The sequence below is a fragment of the Physeter macrocephalus genome, chromosome 4 (assembly GCF_002837175.3).
Source record: "Physeter macrocephalus isolate SW-GA chromosome 4, ASM283717v5, whole genome shotgun sequence".
Taxonomy (NCBI): domain Eukaryota; kingdom Metazoa; phylum Chordata; class Mammalia; order Artiodactyla; family Physeteridae; genus Physeter; species Physeter macrocephalus.
This window is the reverse complement of record NC_041217.1, coordinates 120,066,479-120,090,180: the sequence shown is the minus strand read 5'-3', so window position 1 is coordinate 120,090,180 and position 23,702 is coordinate 120,066,479. Positions and strand designations below refer to the sequence as shown.

Genomic DNA, 23,702 nt, shown 5'->3' with positions numbered 1-23,702 from the left:
GGACATGAATGCACAAACAATTCTGTAACTACATCTGGCTATGCATTTTATAATATAATGTCAGAAAGAACATGACTAAATTATCTATAGAAATATGTTAACCAATATAAACTCTTTTTGTCTTTCTTCTCCAGGGAAGAAATAACTTCTTATTTCCACCTAGGAAAACTACTTTACAGCAGTACTGTCCAAGAGAATATAATGTATGCCATAAAATAACTTAAAATTTTCTATTAGCCACACTAAAAAGTAAAAATAGGTGAGATTAATTTTAATACATTTGACCCTTGAACAACACAAGTGTGAACTGCATGAGTTCACTTATATATGAATTTTTTTCAATAAAAATAGTACTATACTATCTGTGGTTGGTTGAACCCACCACACTGCGGAACCCACAAGTACACAGGGACAAGTGTAAAGGACTAGAGCATCTGCAGATTTTGGTATCTGCAGCAGGTCCTGGAACCAATCTCTTGCAGATAGCAAGCGATGACTGTATTATGTTTTATTTAACTTAATGTATTCAAAATATTACTAGATAAATGTCATCAACAAACTAATATCACAATAGTAAAATACTAAATGTTAGCTCTGTAAGATCAAAAACAAGGGAAGGATAACATCTCTCACCCTATCTATTCAACATTGTACTCTAAGTCCTACTCAGTCCAATAAGTCAATAAGAAGAAAATCATATACCGATATAATCTTTGAATACAGATGCAAAAATTCTAAATACTAATAAAAAGAATCCAGCAATGTAAGCAAAGAATAATAAGACTATGACCAAGTATTACAAAGCTCATTACATAAACAATTTAATGAAGAGAAAAATGCAAGAGTATATAAATGGATGCAGAAAGGCACTGGATAAAATTCAGCAGCCAATCTTTATTTTAAATTTTTTGTAAGAGAAGATATCAAAGTAAACCACTTCAATATCACGGAGACAGATTACCAAAACCCAATAATATTCATTATATGTGATGAAAGAGCAAAATCACTTGAATTAAAATGATGAAACAGGTAGGAACTTTACTGTTACCATTATTATTAAATAGCAAAAGAAAAACAAAATTGACCAAGGAAAGCAATTTTTCCATTTCTCAGATTTTTAAAGTGGGCTCCATCTGTTCATTCCTTCATTCAAATATTTTCACTGATGATCTACAAATTAGTTAGCGTGAAATATATTGAGAATAAAACTTATAATGGTTCAAATAAGACAGAATTTTACTTTTCTCACATGCAGTCTACACTGGTGGAGCAGCGCTGCTCGATAAAATAATTCAATCTTGCCTCACCATACTCAAAGACACTGTCGTTAACACACATGACTAATGCATTTCAGCCCATGGGAAGGGAAAGGCATGAAAACAAAGGGGGTACAATTACCATTTAAGTATTTGAAGCAGCAGTTGTGGTCATTAATTCTGTTCACTTACAAATCTAACAAAAATATAGTCAGATGAACACACTTAGCTGCAAGTCAAATTGGTTAACAAAATCTCTAGTAGTTACTCAACTGCTAAAAGAAAAGAATGGATTTTCAAGGAAAAAGTAGTATTTTGAAAATGACCACTATGTGCTCTGTGAAGAGAAGAAAGTCTGTAATACCGTGAAGGTTATATTCTCTAATAAGTAGAGTTAGACAATATAGAAATAAAACACTAAATATATAATAAGTGAATTGCTTTTCACATAGGCTGGATTGGCATAGTATTGCTAAGAGGAAACAAGTTATAGTGAGAATCTCAGAAAAAAACATTCTAGTAAAGCAAATGACAAGTACAAAAGGCCAGGTGGAAGTATGCTTAGGGAGGCAAGAACACACTTGGCATGTTTGAAGAACAGGAAGGTCACTGGGATTGACAGTCATTGCAGAGTTTTAAGCAAAAGAGTGGCTTTGAGATCAGAGAAGATCAAGATGGTGAAGTAGGAGGATGTGGAAATAACCTCCCCCCAACGAACACATCAAAAATACATCTACATGTGGAACAATCCTCACTTAAAAGTAAGCAGAGACTGGAAGAAATATTCCTGTACAACCAAAGCTGTGAGAAAGATCCCCACAGAATCAGGTAGGAAGGAAGAGATGTGATCAGGTCAGGACCTGTGCCCCTGGGAGGAGACTCAGAGGAAAAGAGATACTACACAGGTGGAGACCCTCCCTGGGGAATGAGCAGTTCGAGCCAAATATTGAGCACCCCAGCCCTGGGGTCCGACACTGGGAAGGGAAGCCCACTTGTGTGGTTCCAGGGCCGGTGGGACTAACAGCAGGGCTGTGGGAAGCCTGCTTGTGAGGAGTACGCACAAACTCCCTTGCTCCCGAAACAGTGCAGAGGGGGTGGATTGAGACTGCAGGGTGGCTGGCTGATTTCCTGGAACTGCCCTGGCCTGTGTACCAACCTAAGGAGAGGGCTCATTCATGTTGCAACTCCACATTGGGGAAAGGGCTCTGTTGCTGAGGGACAAAGGACACTCAGACACAAAGCAGCAACTGAGCAAAGCAGGGGCAACCATTACTGGTGCTCACATAGGCAGTGCATTGGAAGCAATCCAGGTCCCTGCTAAGGCCGGACCACCAGAGCTTATGCCCTAACCCCCACCAAGCCCACATGCTAGCCGTTCTTGCCCCATCATTGCTTCCCTCTGGGGTGAGAGTGCCGGTGCTGGGAGTGGGAAGAGCAAACATTTAATGGTAACAGACAGAGCCCGCTTGAACATGACACCCAGGGCTTCTGCTCCAGCAACTTGGGACAGGCCCCCTCCCCCAACAGGGTGGTGACAGCCACTGAGCAGAGTAAAAGCCCCAGCTCACACATGTCTCTGGACCTAGCCACTCCTTCTCCAGCCCCACCTCCTACTAAGGTGATAGCTGCAAGCACACCTTGAGGAAAGATGTGACTAGCATTGTCATTTCTAGCTCTTCCATCAAGGCCACTGGGCACACACAGACTGTAGAGAAATGCTTCCACACAAGGACATTCTTTAAGGACTGTAATAAGTTACTGTTTCACCTAATTTCATAAAGACAGAGAAAGTTAAGCAAAATGAGAAGACAGAGGAATTTTGTTTCAATTGAAAAGGCAAGAGAAAACCCCTGAAAAACAACCAATGAAACAGAAAGAAATAATTTACCAGATAAAGAGTTCAAAGCATTAGTAATAAGAATGCTAAATGAATTAGAGAAAATTATAGATTAATAAAGTGCAAATTTTAACAAGGAACTAGAAATATACAAAAAGAACCAATCAGAACTGGAGAATACAGTAACTGAAATGAAAAACAAACTAAAACAAAAACCAACATTTGCATTATAGGGATCTGAGAAAAAGAGAGAAGAGGGTTGAAAATGTATTTGATGAAATTATGACTGAAAACTTCCCAAACATGAAGAAGGAAATAGATATCCAGGTACAGTAAGCACAGAGGGTCCCAAACAAGATGAACCCAAACAGACCCACACCAGGACATATCATAATTAAAATGACAAAAGCTAAAGAGAGAATTCTAAAGGTAGCAAGACAAAAACAAAGGGTTATATACAAGGGAACCCTCAAAAATCAGCTGATAGCCTCATAAGGCTATCAGCTGATTTTTATGCAGAAAAATTACAGGCCAGAAGGGAGTAGCATGATATATTCAAAGTGCTGAAAGGGGAAAACTGCAACCTAGGACACACTACCCAGCATGATTATCATTTAGAATTGGAAAGATAACTTCGTAGACAAGCAAAAACAAAAAGAGTTCATTAATACTAAACCTACCCTAAAAGAAATGTTAAAGAATCTTTTCTAAGTGGAAAAGAAAAGGCTATAACAAGAAGAAAGACTCTATAAAGGAAAAATCCCACTAGCTAAGGCAAATACATAGTAAAAGATGAAAATCAACCACTTAAATAAGCTAGTACAAATATTTAAAAACAAAAAATTGTAAAATCAACAATCACTATAATAATCAGTAAAGGATACACATGAAGATGTAATATATGACATCAAAAACAATATGTGTGGGAGGTGAGTAAAAAGTGTAGTTATTTTAGAATGTGTTTGAATTTAAAGGACTACCCATTTAAAACAAATAGATATAGTTACAGGTCAACATATATGAACCCCATGGTAACCATAAATCAAAAACCTACAAGAGATACACAAAAACTAGAAAGGAATACAATATTCAATTAAGGAAAATCATCAATTCACAGGGAAGAAACTAATAGAAGAAGAAAACAACAGAGAAGAACTACAAAAGCAACCAGAAATTAAGTGATAAAATGGCAATAAGTACATACCTATCAATAGTTACTTTAGATGTCAATGGACTAAATGCTCCAGTCAAAAGACATAAGACAGCTGACTGAATTAAAAAACAAGTCCTATCTATAGAAAAAGTAGAACAAATTGAGACCAAAGTTAGCAGAAAAATTAGAAAAAGAAGAATAAAATGATCCCAAAGTTAGAAGAAGGAAGAAAATAATAAAGATTAGAGAGGAAATATATGAAATAGAGAACAAGAAAACAATAGAAAATGTAACCAACCTAAGAGTTGGTTCTTTGAAAGGATAAACAAAATTACAAAGCTTTAGCTAGACTAAGGAAAAAAAAAAAAAAGAGAGAGAGAAGTGACCCAAATTGACAAAATTGTAAATTAAAAATGAGACATTACAATTTATACCACAGACATGACACATCATAAGAGAGCATTATGAACAACTATATGCCAACAAACTGGACAACTCAGAAGAAATTGAAAAATTATTAGAAACACAACTACTCAAAACAAATTAGGAATAAACAGAAAGTCTGAAAAGACCAATTACCAATAAGGAGACCAAATCAGTAATAAAATGTCTCCCAGTGAAGAGAAGCCCAGGACCAGATGGCTTCACTGGTGAATTTTACCAAACATTTAAAGAATTAGCACCAATTATTCTTAAAATCTCCCAAAAAATCAAAGAGGAGGAAACACTCCCAGACTAATTTTTTGAGGCCAGCGTTACTCTGATACCAAAGCCAGATAAGGACACTAACAGAAAAGAAAACTACAATTCAATCCCTGTTGAATATAGGTGCAAAAAGTCTCAATAAAGCATTAGCAAACTGAATTTAGCAGCACAGTTAAAGATCCTTCACCATGATCAAGTGGGATTTATACATGGGATGCAAAGAAGATTTCACATATGCAAATAAATGTGATCCATCACATAAACAGAATGAAAGAAAAAAATCATATGATCATCTCAAGAGATGCAGAAAAAGTATTTGACAAAATTCAACTTCTGTTCATGATAAAAACTCTCAACAAATTAGGTATAGAAGGAATATAACACAATAAAGGCCATATATAATAAGCACTCAGCTATCATCATACTTAATCATGAAAAGCTGAAATATTTTCCTCTAGAATCAGGAGTAAGACAAGGGTGCCCACTCTCACCACTCCTATTCAACATAGAACTGGAAGTCCTTTCCAGAGCAATCAGGCAAGACAATGAGAGAAAAGAAATAAAAGAAAACATAGGAAAATGTTGGAAAAGAAGTAAAATTATCTCTATTTGCAGATGACATGATTTTATATACAGAAAATCTTAAAGACTCCATTAAAAAAAACTGTTAGATATAATTGAAAAAGTCAGTACAACTGCAGGATACAAAATTAACACTCAAAAATCAGTAATGTTTCTACCACTATCAACTATATGGAAAAGAAATAGAGAAAAAATCCCATTTAAAATAGTATCAAAAACAATAAAATATCAGGACTAAACTTAACTAAGGAGGTGAAAGATTTCTACTCTGAAAACAACAAAATATTAATGAGAGAAATTGAAGACACAAATGAATAGAAAAGTATCCCATGTTCATAGACTGGGAAAATGAATATTGTTAAAATGTCAATACATCCAGAAGCCATCTACAGATTCAATGAAATCCCTATCAAGATTCCAATGGCATTTTTCATAGAAGTAGGAAAAAATCCTAATATTTATATGGAGCCACTATATACCCAAAATAGCCAAAGCAATCCTGAGAAAGAAGAACAACACTGGAGGCATTACACGCCCTGATTTCAAACTATATTACAAAGTTATAGTAATTAAAACAGTATTGTATTGACATAAAAACAAGCCCATATATCAACGAAACAGAATAAGGAGCACAGAAATAAAACCATGCATATATATGGGTCAATTAATTTATGACAAAGGAGCCAAGAATCAACAATGGGAAAAGAACAGTTTCTTCAATAAACAATATTGAGAAAACCAAACAGCAACATGCAAAAGAATGAAACTGCTCCGCTATCTTACAGCATACACAAAAATTAACTCAAAATGGATTAAAGACTTAAATGTAAGACATGAAACCATGAAACTCCTTGGAAGTAGACATAGGAAAAAGGTCATTGGCATGGTTCTTGTCAATGATTTTTTGGATATGACACCTGTAGTACAAGCAACAAAATCAAAAGTAAACAAGTGGAACTACATCAAATTAAAAAGCTTCTGCACAGCAAAAGAAATAAGCAACAAGATGAAAAGACAAGCTACAGAATGTGAAAAAATATTTGTAAGCCATATATCTGATAAGGGGTTAATATCCAAAATATATAAAGAACTCATAGAACTCAAAAACAAACAAAAAATGAATAATACAATTTAAAAATGGGTAAAAGACCTGAACAGACATTTTTCCAAAGAAGAATTCCACATGGCCAACAGACACAAGAAAAGATGCTTAACATCACTAATCATCAGGGAAATGCAAATCAAAACCACAATGCAGTATCACCTCATACCTGTTAGAATGGCCATCATCAAAAAGACAACAGACAACAAATGCTGCCAAGGATGCAGAAGGGAAGGAAGCCTTGTGCACTGTTGGTGGGATTGTAAACTGATATAGCCACTATAAAGCACAGTATGAAGAATCCTCAAAAAATTAAAAGCAGAACTATGACATGACTCAGCAATTTCACTTCTGAACATATATCCAAACCACCCCTCCCCGCCAAAAAGCACCAACTCAAAATTATATCTAAACCACAGACATGCCTTATAAGAAATACTAAAGGAAGTTCTTCAGGTTGAAAGCAAGTGACCTCAAACAGTAATTTAAATCCACAAATAAAATAAAGAGTGCTGGTAAAAAATTGTGCAATTATAAAACAATATAAATTATAAAACAATATAAATTCAAATTTCTACTCACTTCTTCTCTTAACTAATTTAAAAAACAATTGTATAATATAATATTTATATAATTGTATTTTTGTCTAAAACATGTATTAATGTACTGTATTTGACAAAAATAGCACAAGACAGCAGGTGGAAGCAAAGCTGTTTTGGAGTAATAAAATAATACTAGATGGTAATTTAAATCCACAGGAAAAAATGAAAAGAACTAGAAATATGATAAATAGTACTGTCAATGTAACAAACTCAATGAATATATACTTGTTCTTTTTTTTTTGCCTTAGCTCCTTTAAAGGACATAACACTTTATAAAGTGATAATTATAATAATATACTTTTGGGTTTGTAACATAGATATATGTAATATGTATAACATTAATAGCACAAAAAGTTGGAAGAGGTGATAAACATATACAGAAGTAACATTTTTATATCTCACTAGACTTGTCACTATATATCCGAAATTAATAAGTTCAGATGTATATTCTAAGCCCTAGAAAAAACAAGAAAATAACTAAAATTATACAATTAAAACATCATGAAAGAAATTTAAATGTTACACTATACAATATTTACTCAATACAACAAAAGTAGTATAGGAGTATGAAAGGAACAAAAAGATATGAGACACATCTGTGAATGATGTTAATATTTAGGTTTATCTTAAATTATCTTATGTTTTTGATCTCTTAGATTATTAAATTTACATGGCTCCTATTTTAAATATAATTTTACTTTTTAATACATTTTTCTTTTTAAAAAAAATTTCTTATTTAATGACTTATTTTTATAATGACATGAGGTAGATCCATAGATTGAGAAGAGGTAAAAATCATTTCCACAACCTGTTGATATTAAAACAAAGTTTCCTTTTCATCAAAGTTATTTATTCATTTACTCTTTCATTTATTGCTCAAACACTTATTCAAAATGCACTGCTCTAGACTCCGGGAATATGTTGTAAAATTCCAGAGTTCCTGGTCTTATAGAACTTACATTGGAGGAAATTCTTGGCAGTAGATTCTCTTTATCCTTATAATATGAATTATAAGGGAAAAATCTTAAAAAGTAACTTTTAAAGAGATCACTTATTTCAGTTCAAAAACATTTGCTTAATATTTCTATTCCAGGGCTTCCCTGGTGGCGCAGTGGTTGGGAGTCCGCCGGCCGATGCAGGGGACGCGGGTTCATGCCCCGGTCCAGGAGGATCCCGCATTCTGCGGAATGGCTGGGCCCATGAGCCATGGCCGCTGAGCCTGTGCGTCTGGAGCCTGTGCTCCGCAACGGGAGAGGCCACAACAGTGAGAGGCCCGCGTACCTGAAAAAAAAAAAAAAAAAAAAAAAAAAAAAATTTCTATTCCATTTTAATTTTACTTGAGGATCTCTAAGTAATTTTCCAGTTAGGAACTGTCTTCTTATTGACTACTGGCCAGAGGACCTGAATCATCTGGTCTCCTTAAAAATTAAAAACTCTCATTAGAAACTAGAAAATAGTTCATGAGTTTAAAAAAATGTGGGTTGGTTGTAAAACTTAGGTTTGCCTCTGACATATGGGTTCACTAATCCATCAAGATTCTTCTTGGACAGCGTGAGATGGTCTAGATCTTAAGAAGTCAAGGAAACTTGGGGTGGGTGGTTGTCCACAGAAGTATTCACACTGACTCTAATTTTCTAAGATTAACGGCTAAAATGTGAAAATAAAAAAGTTATGGTATATGCCAGAGTTTAACTTGGAGGTCATGAACCCAGTGAAATTGTAAGCACATTTTATTTGTGTATGCATGTATAGATTACACTGGAAATAATGCCTATAACTTTCATCAGATTTTCAAAGGAATCTGTGATCCTCCCCCAAATTTAAACCTTGAAACAGACTTTAAAATAAATAAGAATGTTCTAAAAGAGTAGAGGAATCAAAGTAAATAACAATAAAAAAGATAAGAAAAAGCAAGTCTCAAACATTTAAAATGCATAATGAGTCAGCAAGATGACAAGGAAGAAGTCCTGGGCCCCCACTTCCCCCCAACAAACACACCAATTCAGCAACAATTCAGGGACAAATTCCTATTGTGAGAAATCCACAAGCTGATTGAAAGGCTCATGCATCCTGGTGAACATGAAACTAGGCTCACCAAAGCAAGTAGGGAGATTCAGGATATCCTTTCTTCAGAATCCCTACCCCCGGCACTGCACAATATGATCAAGAAGAGAACTCCTAGCTCCCAGCTTCTTCTAGGGGAGGGAAAGAGCTAGTTCACATGTCCAGTGTCCCTAACTTTTCTGAGGGACCTCTTCAAAGGGTTGGCTTCTCTCTTGCCATTCTCAGAGCTTTGATAGTCTGACACAGTCTAGCCACCTGGAGGAGAATGGAGACAGATGCTTGGGTTGGTAGATGCCATAATTCCTTTCCCCTGGCTCACCACTGGGTAAGTCGACAGAAATCACAGTTGCCTACAATGCCACAATTTTTCTTGGGGCTGCCCAAAGTACTGGCTTCTGACTTACTAATAGTCAAGTGCTGATAAGACCTGGCATAACCTAGCTTCCTGGGGACTAGTGAAAAGAGAGATGGAGATCTGGGTTGGCAGTCACCATATCCCTTGCTCCCAGTTCAGCACAGAGCAAGTAGACAAAATGTCTAGCTCTCAGTGTCTCCCTGAGCAGGTGTGGAAACATTTAAATGCCCACCAACAGCAGAATGGATAAATAAAATGTGACATATGCTTAAAATAGAATATTATTTAGGCTTAAAAAAGAAGCAAATTTTGCAATATGCAGCAACATGGATGAATCTTGAGGACATTATGTTAAGTAAATAAACGGGTCACAGAAAGACAAATACTGAATGATTCCACTTACATGATTCACTCTGTCCTTTTATAACTCTGGAAAATTGGAATCATATATTAAGGAATACTATAATGACTTGAAACCTGATGACTAGAAAGCTAACATAAGGCCCCATAAATAGTTTCTAAAATGAAGACATATATTCACCAGATCCAATGCTCCTCCCCACTGAACAAAGATCCAGAAGAAAAGTTAGGAAAAGAAATTGTGATTCTTTTCTATGGGATTAAGTAACAACACAAATTATTAGATTAATTACTAATTTATAATTCAACATAGGTATTATAAATAATAAAATTATAGGATGATTGTTTAAAAGTTAAGTTTGACCTTTTATAGTTTGCTGTTAGTTACCTGGCTTCATCAGGTATATCAAATTATTAAAAAATAATCATTATAGTCAGTAAAACAAAAATAGTCATCATCTTTAGAACACTTATATCTCAAAATATGATATTATAAAGAGAAGTTAATACAGGAGCAATGATAAATGATTATAATTTTCCAGATAACTTTTACAGTGGTTGAGAGAAAAAATACAGATAGATGTTAAATGTATGCATAGAAATATTAGTAGTTGACACAGCCTTTAAATACTTCCTCCAACCACATTCACCCATGTGGCTCATTACATTAAATAAACTTTACTTAATGATAAGATTCTCATCTAGAAAGTATGAGGCAAATTTTAATAAGGTCTTCTTTATTATACTTATTAGCAATAGTCATTTGCTACCAGAAGTAATACAGTAACAGCTATTATGTTCATAATATTAATATTACATAGTATGACAATTACTACTAGTAATAAAATGATAAAAAATAGAAATTTATATATCTATTTATATGCCAATTCAAATTCCAGAAATTGCTTCTAAGTACATAATAATATGCATAAATATATGTTTATGGCTTTTTATCTCTACAATTTTTATAATTTGGAGAAAATAAAAACAACATTAATGTCCAACAGGAAAGCTCACCTAAGTAGAATATATCCATTTAAAAGAATACATCCAGCTATTAAAAATTCTTATACAATAACATTCAACACTACAGAAAATAAAAACAAGCATGTTAGATAATAAGAGGTATAAATACAATCATTTTTGTAAAAATTATATACATATATATACATCTAAAGAAATACACACACAGACACAGATTATCAGTCTTTACCATTCCCTCTCCTTACGCATCATTGGCCAACCCCCATCTACACATTTGGTTGTACATTTTTCCCTTCCTCACATGGATACAAACTTTTGCCCTTGCTTTTTATAAACACTGGATTTTGCTATATGTATTTCTTTGTAACTTGCTTTTCTCTTAATAATCACTGAAATCTCTGTTAAATAGATTTTAGAACTAATGTTATTTTTAACAACTGTAGAGTATTTTATACTACCTCTGAATCATAAACTTTCAACAAAGGATACATAAGTTTTTCTAGGTTTTTTTTTTACTACAAATAACACAATCTCTCTCCCAGGTTGCCCCTCACAACTCTCTCCTCTCCCATCTCCCTCCCTCTCTCCCTCTCACACACACATACACATACACACTTTATCTTTCAAGTAGAAATTTCAAGAAGTGTTATTACTGATGTGAGAGTGCATTAGTCAAAATTCAACAGAGAAACAGAACAAATATACGGCGAAGAGAGAGAGAGATTTTAAGGAATTGGTGCATGCAATAATGGGAGCTGACAACTCTAAAATCTGTAAAGCAGGTCAGCAGGCTGGAAATTCAGGGAAGAGCCGATGCTGCAGTCTTGAGTCCAGAATCTGCAGGCTGGAAACTCAGGCAGGGTTTCTACCTTGCAGTCTAGAAACAAAATGCTTCACCTGGAAATTGCAGTCTTTGTTCTTAAGGGCTTCAACTAATGAGATGAAACCCATCCAAAACATGAATGGTAATCATCACTCAAAGTCTACTGATTTAACGGTTAATCACATCTAAAAAATACCTTTACAGCAATATCTAGACCAGTGTTTAACCAAACAACTGGGCATCATAGTCTAGCCAAATTGAGACATAAAATTAACCATCATGGGGAAGGGGCAGGGACAATGAATAGGCAGAACAGAGATGATTTTTAGGGCAGAGAAAATACTCTGTATGACACCATAATGATAGATACATGTAATTATACATTTGTCTAAACACATACAATGTACAACACCAAGTATGAACCATATGGACTTTGGGTGATTATGATCTGTCAATGTTAGCTTCATCCTTAAATCCTCATAAGAAACATTATAACAATTTTCAACCTTTGTCAAACTGTTAGGGAAAAAATGGTATCTCATTGCTTCTTTAATTTGCATATCTTTGACTATTAATGAGATTAATCTTTTCATATTTATGTTGGTAACTTATATTTCTTTTATGAGAAGTCTGTTCACATCTTCTGCCCATTTTTAAAATCTGAGTTGTTTTTCTTTGTCCTACTACTTGTATGAGCTCTTTATATGTTAACATTTTCTGATTTATCCTGACACATTCTTTTTTGTTATTTTTTGGGTTTTTTTTGGCTGTGTGGGGTCTTAGTTGTAGCACGCAGGATCTTCGTTGAGGCATATGGGATCTTCCATTGTGGCACATGGGCTCTTCATTGTGGTGCGCGTGCTTCTCTCTAGTTGTGGTATGCTGGCTCCGAGAGCACATGGGCTCAGTAGTTGCAGGGCGTGGGCTCTCTAGTTGTGGCACATGGGCTCTAGAGTGCGTGGGCTCAGTAGTTACGGTGCATGGGTTTAGTTGCTCCACAACATGTGGGATCTTATTTCCCTGACCAGGGATCAAATCTGCGTCCCCTGCATTGAAAGGTGGATTCTTTAACCACTGGACCACTAGGGAAGTCCCTGGTGCATCCTTTTTAATGTAAATACTTCTCTGTTTACAGCTGGCCTCTCCCTCCCTCATAAGGTTATAAGAATATTCAACTGAAATATCTTCTAAAGTTTTATATTTAATGCTTTCACCCATCTGAAATATATATATTTTAATATGGCATGCAACAGAGAAGCAATTATGGTTTTGTTCAGAAAGATAACCAATTTTGCCATTACCAATTATTAAATAAACCATACTTTCCCATCATATTAAAGTATTACTTCCATTCTTCAAGATCTCTTTCATATACAGATCTTTTTAGGACCCTTTATTCTGTTCATCTCATTTCTCTATACCTGTGCCAATGACCAAATATTGATTATAATGGCTTGGAAAATTGTTCTTTTTCAGTTGTTTCTTGACTATTCTATTTATTTCTCCAGAAACTTCAAAAGCATATTTTCAAGTGTCTCTACAAAACCAGGATTCTAATTAAAATCACTGTAGTACTATAATATTTACTATTGAAAAACATCCATGCGTAAGTGGACCTTCACAGTGCAAACCTGTGTTGTTCTAGGATCAACTGTACATATAGAATAAAAAAAAAAGTAAAAACCCATTTTCCTCTTAAAGATGTGTGTGTGCGTATGTATATATACATATGATATATATAAAAACACAAAGGAGGGGGAAGAACATGGAGCTCTTCTAAAGAAAGGAAGCTTCCACTTTAAGAAATTTTGGGGGGGAAAAAGAGTAAATCAAACCCACAGGAGGCAAAATGAAAGGAAATAAAGATTAGAGAGGAAATCAGTGAAATAGAAAATTAGAAAACAAATAGGGAAATCCAATGAAATTAATACATGATTTCTCAAAAACATTTTTTAAAAAGGCAAATCTCTAGCTACGCTAAGAAGTCATAAGTTATTAAAAAAAAGAAACTACATTACTGTTGACCTTAACAGAAATTAGTGCCAAAAGAAAACACTAGGAACAGCATTAGGTCAAAAAAGTAGACAATTTAGATGAAATGGAAAAATTCCCCAAAAGATATAAATTTCCAAACCTAACTTAATAAGGAGTAGAAAACTGAAACAAACTTATAACAACCAAAGAAACAAAACCAAAAAACCCCACTGAATTAGTAATTTAAAATATTACAATAAAGGAAAGCCCAGGCCAAGATGACTTCATTGGTGAATTCTACCAAACATTTAAGGAAAAGATAAAATCCTTCACAAACTCGTCCAGAAAATAAAGGAGGTAACATATCTCAATACTTCGTATGACTCCAGGGAGAGTTTTGCCAGCAGGCCAGATAGTGATGGATTCTTCTTTTTTTAATAAAAGGAATGGAAAATTCTTTGTAATATGGAGGTTTCCACTGTAAAGGCATTTGCTTTAGCAGGATTACTTTAGAAGCAGGAAGAAAGATGACTTTTTAAAATTACAGGATCCAACTGCTTTGCCAATTCTGTTATAAGAAAGATAGCAATTTAGATACAAAATAGCACCAAACTGTGGAATCATAGAATCATAATACTTCTAAGAACTAACATTTGTAAAGCACTGCCTATGCACCAATCACTCCTGAGCACCTAAAAGGTATTATCTCAGTCTGTCCTCACAAACATTATTGTCCCTGTGTTTTGAGCCTCAGAGGAGATTCAGCTCACTGAAGGCCAAGAGCTGGAGCAAGGGCATACCAGTTCTCCCAATTTCTAGGTCAGGTCACTTCTCACCTCCCAGAGAGATTCACTAGCACACCACTAAGTAACTTGAAGGACAGCTTTCTGGCACTCTAGTGGGTGGCTTATCAGCAATTTCAAAAATAAAGAATTCCACAGGCATCCAGGAAGAATAGATGTATCTAATTCAATATATATTAGAGATGGCAAAAATTCCTCAGGATTTTTGTTTATGTGGTTGGCATTATTCCTTATTTTGAGCATTAATGAGTTCTATCTACCTTCTCCACTCACTACTCACAGTTTTTGCTTTTACTTTGGTTATTCTAGTCAGATTCTAAGAGGCATATTGGGAAGCCTGTTCTTAGTCATTATTTTTCTTCATTGTGAATAAAAAAATTATCTTATCCTACTTCATTATGTCTCCTCTCTTCAGCAGAAGTTAAGGCTGAAGGGGGAAACATTTTAGTTCATTTTCATACTGAAACTCAAAACCATAAACAGAACAGGAAAATTTTAGAGCCTTGTTTTCCAGTTTTCACCCTGGATCCTTATTTACCTTAGTGTCAAGTACTAAATTAAGTTTATTGTTTTCCAGTTATCGTTAAAAAAAATCTTAAGTATTTTAAAAATGCTGTAAATTTATGACTGTTTCTTTCATTTATGATTTCTTTTGTTTTCAACTGTCAGATCTTATGGGCCAGGAAGGTCTTTATAATTATCAGCATAAAAATGATATATATTTAATAGGCCATATATCTAGCATAATTATAGGAGAAAAGTGATCAAAAATTTAAAAACATCTGTATTTAAATTTTGTATTCATTCATATTTGATTTGTAACACTTTATTTTTATTAAATAACAAAACCCAACAAGACACAATAGTTTGCATACTATTTGCTACTGAAGATTTCATATAATCAGCAACTTTGAATAAACTCTAAAGATATATATGTAAAATCTTAACAAGTATGGAATTGTGATTTCTATTTAAAAAGTAGATAATAACTTCAACCTGCTGAGGAAGGAAGTGAGGGAAGGAAAAGGAAAGTGGAGGGAGGGAATGAGTAAGGTTTGGCTACTATTCATGTAATCCCTTAAACCAAAATCTTTAGTAACACCCACTGTGTACTAAATTTTTGTGTTAATTTAAAAAATTATTTCTAACAAATTTTACATTTTAGAGCAGTATTAGGTTCACAGCAAAACTGAGAGGAAGGTATAGAGAATTCCTATATACCTTTGCTCCCACACATTCATAGCCTCCCTCATTGTTAACATCCCTCACCAGAACAGTATGTTACAATTGAAGAACGTACATTGACACATCACTATCATCCAAAGACCATAGTTTACATTAAGGTTCACTCTCGGTGGTATACATTCTGTGGATTTGGACAAATGTATAATGACAAGTAATCATCATTATGTGAGATACTTAGTATTTCACTGCCCTAAAAATCCTCTGTGCTCTGCCTATTCAGCCCTCCCTCACGTCAACCCTGGTAACCAGTGATCTCTGTACTATCTTTATAGTTTTGCCTTTTCCAAAATGTCAGATAGTTTGAACCACAAAGTATGTAGCCTTTTCAATTCTTTCACTTAGTAATATACATTTAAGTTTCCTCCATGTCTTTTCATGGTTTCATAGCTCATTTTTTATCACTAAAATTATTCTATTGTCTGGATCCAACATGTTATTTATTCATCCAGTCACTTACTAAAGGATGTTTTGGTTGCTTCCAAATTTTTGCTATTACGAATAAAACTGCTATAAACAACCATGTACAGGTTTTTGTGTAGGCATAAATTTACAACTGCTTTGGGTAAATACCAAGAAGCATATGGTAAGGATCATATGGCAAGAGTATGTTATTTTTTAATTTCATTGATTTCTGCTCTAATTATTTTGTTTCTGTGTACTTTAATTTGCTCTTTTTTCTAGTTTCCTAAAGTGGAAACTTGCATGACTGTTTTAGACATTTGTTCTTTTCTAATATATGCATTTAGTCCTATAAATGTCCCTCTAAGCACTACTTTCTCCGCATCCCACAAATTTTGATAAGTCCTGATTTAACTTTCATTTAGCCAAAAATGTTTTAAAATTTCTCCTGAGATTTCTTCTTTAAACTATGTGTTATTTGGAAGTGTTAGAAGTTTTTTTAGTCTTCAAGTAATTTGGAATTTTCCAGCTAAATTTGTTGTTGATGTCTTGTTTCATTCCACTGGGTCTGAGAACATAACACTGCATGCTTCCTATTCTTTTAAAGTTGTGTTTTATGGCCTAGAATATGGTCTATTTGGGTGAATGTTCCATGTAAGCTTGGGATGAATGTGGATTCTGCTCCTGTTGTTGCATGAAGTAATCTATAAATGTCCTTTTTATCCAGTTGACTGACGATGTTGTTGAGATGAACTATGTTTTTCCTGATTTTCTGCCTGCTGGATCTGTTGATTTCTCCCACTATAATAATGGATTCATTTGTTTCTCACTTGTAATTGGTCTGTTCATATTTTCTATTTCTTCCTGGTTCAGTCCTGGGAGATTGTACCTTTCTAATAATTTGTCCATTTCTTCTAGGTTGTCCAATTTATTGGCATATAGTTGCCTGAAGTAGTCTCTTATGATCCTTTGTGTTTCTGTGGTATTGGTTTTAACTTCTCCTTTTTCATTTCTGATTTTATTGATTTGAGCCCTCTCTTACTTTTTTCTTGATGAGTCTGGCTAAAAGTTGATCAATTTTATCTTTTCAAAGAACCAGCTCTTAGTTTCATTGATTTTTTAAATTGTTTTAAACTCTATTTTATGTATTTCTGCTCTCATCTTTATGCTTTCTTTCTTTCTACTAACTTAAGGTTCTATTGTTCTTCTTTTTCCAGTTCATTAAGTGTAAGGTCAGGTTGTTATTTGAGATTTTTCTTGTTTTCTGAAGTAAGTTCGTATTGCTATAAACTTCCCTCTTACAACTACTTTTGCTGCATCCCATAGACTTTGGACAGTTGTGTTTTCATTTTCCTTTCTCTCCATGTATTTTTTAATTTTCTCTTTGATTTCTTCAGTGATTCACTGATCACTTAGAAGCATATTGTTTAGCCTCCATGGGTTTGTGTTTTTTGTTACTCTCATAGCACTGGTTGGAAAAGATGCTTGATATCATTTTAATTTTCTTAAATTTACCAAGGCTTGCTTTGTGGTTAGCATGTGACCTATCCTGGAGAATGTTCCATGTGCACTTGAAAAGAATGTGTATTCTGCTGTTTTTGGATTGAATAAAAAGAATCCCAATTGGAAAAGAAGAAGTAAGACTGTCACTGTTTGCAGATGACATGATACTATATACAAAAAAAACCCCTAAAAATGCCGCCAAAAAACTACTAGAGCTCATCAGTGAATTTGGTAAAGTTGCAGGATACAAAATTAATATATAGAAATCAGTTGCATTTCTGTACACTAACAACAAACTATCAAAAGGAGAAAGGAAACAATCTCACTTACAGTCATACCAGAAAGAATAAAATACCTAGGAATAAACCTACCAAAAGAGGTAAAAGACCTGTACTCAGAAATCTATGACACTGATGAAAGAAATTAAAGATGGCACAAACAGATGGAAAGGTATAACATATTCATGGACTGGAAGAAGTAATATTGTTAAAATGACCATACTACCCAAGGCAATCTACAGATTCAATGCAATCCTTATCAAAATACAAATGGCTTTTTTCACAGAACTGGAACAAAAACATTAAAAATTTGTGTGCAAACACCAAAGACCCCGAATACCAAAACAATCTTGAGAAAGAAGAGCAGATCTGGAGGAATCATGCTCCCTGACTTCAGACTATACTGCAAAACTACAGTAATCAAAACAGGATGGTACTGGCCCAAAAACATACATATAGATCAACAGAATAGGATAGAAAGCCCAGAAATAAACCCACATACCTATGGTCAATTAATCTATGACAAAGGAGGCAAGAATATGCAATGGAGAAAAGACCATTTCTTCAACAAATGGTGCTGAGAAAACTGGACAGCTACATGTAAAAGAATGAAATTAGAACATTCTCTAACATCCTATATAAAAATAAACTCAAAATGGATTAAAGACTTTAATATGAGACTGGAAACCATAAAACTCCTAGAAGAAAATATAGGCAGAACACTCTTTAACATAAATCATAGCAATATCTTTTTGGATCTGTCTCCTAAGGCAAAGGAAACAAAAACATAAATAAACAAATGAGACCTAATTAAACTTAAAACATTTTGCACAGCAAAGGAAACCATCAACAAAACAAAACAAAACAAAAACCTACTGAATGGGACAAAACTTTTGCAAATGATATGATCAATGAGGGGTTAACATCCGAAATATATAAACAGCTCATACAACTTAACATCAAAAATCAAACAACCCAATTAAAAATGGACAGAAGACTTGAATTGACATTTTCCCATAGAAGACATATAGATGGCCAACAGGCACATGAAAAGATGTTCAACATTGTTAATCACCAGAGAAGTGCAAATAAAAACCACAATGAGATATCACCTTACACTTGTCAGAATGGCTATCATCAAAAAGACCACAGATAACAAATATTGGCAAGGATGTGGAGAAAAAATAACACTTGTACACTGTTGGTGGGAATTTATATTGGTGCATCCACTGTGGAAAACAGTACAGAGGTTTCTCAAAAAACTAAAAATAGAACTACCATATGATCCAGTAATTCCACTCCTGGTTATACAGCCAAACAAAAACACTAATTCAGAAAGATATATGCACCCCAATGTTCATAGTCGTATTATTTACAATAGCCAAGAGATGGAAGCAAACTAAGTTTCCATTAACAGATGAATGGATAAAGAAGAACAGATGACTGGGGTGTGTGTGTGCGTGTGTGTGTGTGTGCGTGTGTGTGTGTGTGTGTGTGTGTGTATAATGGAATGTGACTCAACTATAAAAAAGAATAAAATTTTGCCACTTGTAGCAACATAGATGGACTTGGAGGGTATCATGCTTAGTGAAATAAGTCAGACAGAGAAAAACAAATACTGTATGATATCACTTATATGTGGAATCTAAAAAAATAAAACAAACTAATGAATATAACAAAAATGAAACAGACTCACAGATTTGGAGAACATACTAGTGGTTATCAGCCAGGAGAGGAAAGTGGGGAGGGGCAAGACAGGGGTAGGGGATTAAGAGGTACAAAATACTATGTATAGAATAAATAAGCAACAGGGATACATTTTACAACAGTGGGAATATAGCCAATATTTTATAATAACTATAAATGGAGTATAACGTTTAAAAATTGTGAATCACTGTTTTACACCTGAAACCTATATAATATTGCAATTCAACTATACCTCAATTTTTAAAAAAAGTTATTTTACTTTCACTTATTCCTTTTCAGATGTTCTTCCTTTCTTTATGTAGCTACATTTCTGACCTACACCATTTCTTTCTCTCTAAAAAACTTCTCAGTTCTTGCAATTCAAGTCTACTGGTAACAAATTCTCTCAGTTTTTGTCTGAGAAAGTTTTTGTTTTCCTTCACTTCTTAAGGATAATTTTGCAGTGACCAGAATTCTAGGTTGATTTTTTTTCTCTCATTACTTTGAATATTTCACTCCACTCTCTTCTTGATTGTATGGTTTCCTAAGAAAAGTCAAATGTAATTTTTATCTTTGCACCTCTATAGTAAGATGTATTTATCCTCTGGGTTTTTTATGGACTTTTTTCTTTCTTTTGATTTTTCTTAGTTTGAATATGATATACCTAAGTGTAGTTTTTTTAGCATTTATCTTGCGTGGTGTCCTCTTATGTTCTTGGATCTGTGGTGTGGTGTTTGATAATAATCGGGGGAAATTCTCCACTGTTCTTGTTGCAAATATTACATCTGTTCCTTTCTTTCTTTCTTCTCCTTCTGGGATGCTTACTAGGTGTATGTTATACCTTTTGTAGTTGTCCCACAGTTCTCATATAACCTGTTGTGGTTTTTTTCCAGTCTTATTTTGCTTTTCAGTTTTAGAGTTTTCTATTGAGACCAGAAATTCTTTCCTCAGCCATTTATAGTCTTAAACAAACAATACTAAATTATTTTGGAAAATTTGGGCCACATTTTCTTGCTTTGTGAAAAATTTTCCTAGTCCACTATGGTTTTCATTATCAAAGGTAACCAATATATAAACTCAAATGGAGTTTTATCATTTAATCCTGGAGAGAGTAAACTAAGAATAATTACTTTTTCCTCTAAAGCATTCTCATTCTACTCTATTAAAAAAATACTGCTTCTCAAGTTCTTAGTTATCCTACTAAATGAAATAAGGAAATTCATATTCCTCAGAAATTATTAAAGCTTCAATTTAGGCATGATCTCCTACTGAAAGTATTCTCTGACTTTCTATAAGCAAAGTTAATCTATGCCCAGTCCACCCCAAGGAAATACTTCATTGTAATGAGACTGACTTTGTTTAATAGACTGTCCTCTGAAATAGATAGTCAAAGCCTATAGGTCACAGATATAAATCTGGCTGTTAGAGTAGCTTAAATTTAGGTGCCATGTTCCCCATGTGATTTATTTTGAATTATATATTTTTAAAGGATACTTGTTTATCAAATGGCCACACACGTTTGCTTAAGAGAGTCAGAACTGTACTAATCTGAATCCACAAGAGAAAGCAGACAAAGGGGATCCTTCTCTGATAGCTTGAATCATCAGGGCATGCACCAAGGTCATGCTGCTCTTATTCCACCTCTTGAATTCTGCTGATTGATGTGCTGTTCCTTCCCCAAATGCAGAAAGACCCACTTGATGTTTGAATGAGTCTATCCACCTCCCTATGCCATTAGTCAGCTACTGAGTTTAATACGGACAAGGAGATGGCAGTAAAGCTTGTTTGTTTATCTCTGTAGAAGTCCATTCATTTTGAAAGAAAAAAACATGGAAAATATTCTGATTCTTACATCACTTCTGAAAATGGAAAACTAGTTTATAAAAAGACTAATAAAAAGTCTGTTTTTTATTCTGATTTTCAATGGAATAAAAACAACTTGTAAAGTATTAGTACAATTAAAATTATTCTGCATAAACTTGAAATAAAAAGAGAAAATGATTCAGTCTAATTCTGACAACTTAAGTAAAGCCATTATTCAACTTAGTAAGTTGAACATAAGACCTGACACAATCTATTTTATTGATATTAAATTATTTAAGTTGTTTACTGAATCATAAAATGTTCTTGATATTTTAACAATGATGATTTTTGGTTTGCAAATAGTAGAAGAAAGCACATCTGTGTACCAAGATAGCATTAAACTAAGCTAATTTTAAAGCTGAAAATTTTAGATAACATTGGCTTGAATATGACCTTGTATTTACAAATTATGATTAATGATACCCACCATATGGAAAGTTAGATATTATTTTAAATTGTCTACATCTGGCAAATTCACCTTACTAAATATTTTTCATAGGAATTTTCACTTAAATTTATCATTTAAAATAGAATTTTCTTTAAAAAGAAATTGTGCTACTACTATCTTCAATATACCTAGTTTTTAAGTTAGAAATTAACTTAATTATACATAAATAATTAGTCATTGTTGAATAAAATCAGTATTCAGAATTACATAATTTACTGTAACAAAATGATAGACTATTATAACTTTCATCTTGTAATTCCAATATGAGGTCTCAAATAAGTAGTGAAGGTAACTACCATCTGAATAATAGACATAGTACTTAAAAATTGCATATAATGCTTTTATATTATGAAATCATGTTAAGTACCTTATAAATCCTTATACTTAAAGTAACTCTTTTATGTGAATAATTTGAAAAGATATAATCATTTCCTGATTCCTATACATTGCAATATTACTATGTTGAATACTATTTGGTAAATTTATCCCTTTAAAAACTAGTGAAGTATTAATGTACATAAAAGGAATGCATTAATAGATGTTAATATTCAAAGTTTGGGTTTCAGAATCAATTACGACCCATTTATTCCCTACCTTGTTTGTGGGCCTTCCAGTTAGTAAATCTTGTTTGTTCTCATTTCCCCCAACAAGGTGCCCTTAAGTTTGGTGTACCTATTGGCTACCCAGTCCTGACCTATGGTCTAATTCCCTAGATTATAACCAGCATCTCTTTCTTTCACAGGAAGTGTTATTTGCAACATATTTGGCATGATTCCAGAATATCAATATATCAAATACTTACTGAGTAATTAACAATATAGATTTCTAAATTATCAGATCAGAATCTACCTAGAACAAATTTCTGTAGTCCTGTTTAACATGACACACTTCTATGCTTTATATAGATTTCATAGTTCAGGAAAACTAAACTGATATTTTTCTACCAACTTAAAAATTAGGAAAAAATGTTTTGGCTTTCTTGAACACAGGTTCAAGCACACCTCAAATTCAACTCAGAGACCAGTAACATACATAACAAAAACCAGCAACAAAATTATCCATCATATCATAAACTTAATTAAATTAGAAGTTTTCTCCTTATCTTCATCATAGCCTTCTATAACAGGGGTCAGAAACTTTCTGTAAAGAACCAGAGAGCAAATATTTTAGGCTTTGCAGTATACATTTGGTTTGTCCCATATTCTTCATTTATTTTCACAACTCTAAAAAAGTAAAAAGCATTCTTCTTGGCTTATAAGCCATATTGGATTTTGCCTACAGGCTGTATTTCACCAACCCCTGATCTATATCACATTCTGAAACATACATATATGTCCATTCATACATACATACACACATTTTCCTCCCATTTTGCCTTAGAGACTTCTAGGGGAGAATGGAAAACAAGTGCATATAAACATTTTTTTATTTTTTTGTGGTATGCGGGCCTCTCACTGTTGTGGCCTCTCCCGTTGCGGAGCACAGGCTCCGGACGCGCAGGCTCAGCGGCCATGGCTCACGGGCCCAGCCGCTCCGTGGCATGTGGGATCCTCCCGGACCGGGGCACAAACCCGTGTCCCCTGCATCGGCAGGCGGACTCTAAACCACTGCGCCACCAGGGAAGCCCTATACATATTTTAATATAGATACATAAGTACACATACAAACTTACTGTAAATT

General features: G+C 34.0%; 1 protein-coding gene across 1 annotated transcript in view; it reads right to left on the bottom strand.

Annotated features, from left to right (window-relative positions):
- Positions 1-23,702, bottom strand: part of LRRIQ3 (leucine rich repeats and IQ motif containing 3) — a 236,253-nt gene that overhangs the window by 120,664 nt on the left and 91,887 nt on the right. The gene's annotated exons all lie outside the window — the stretch shown is intronic.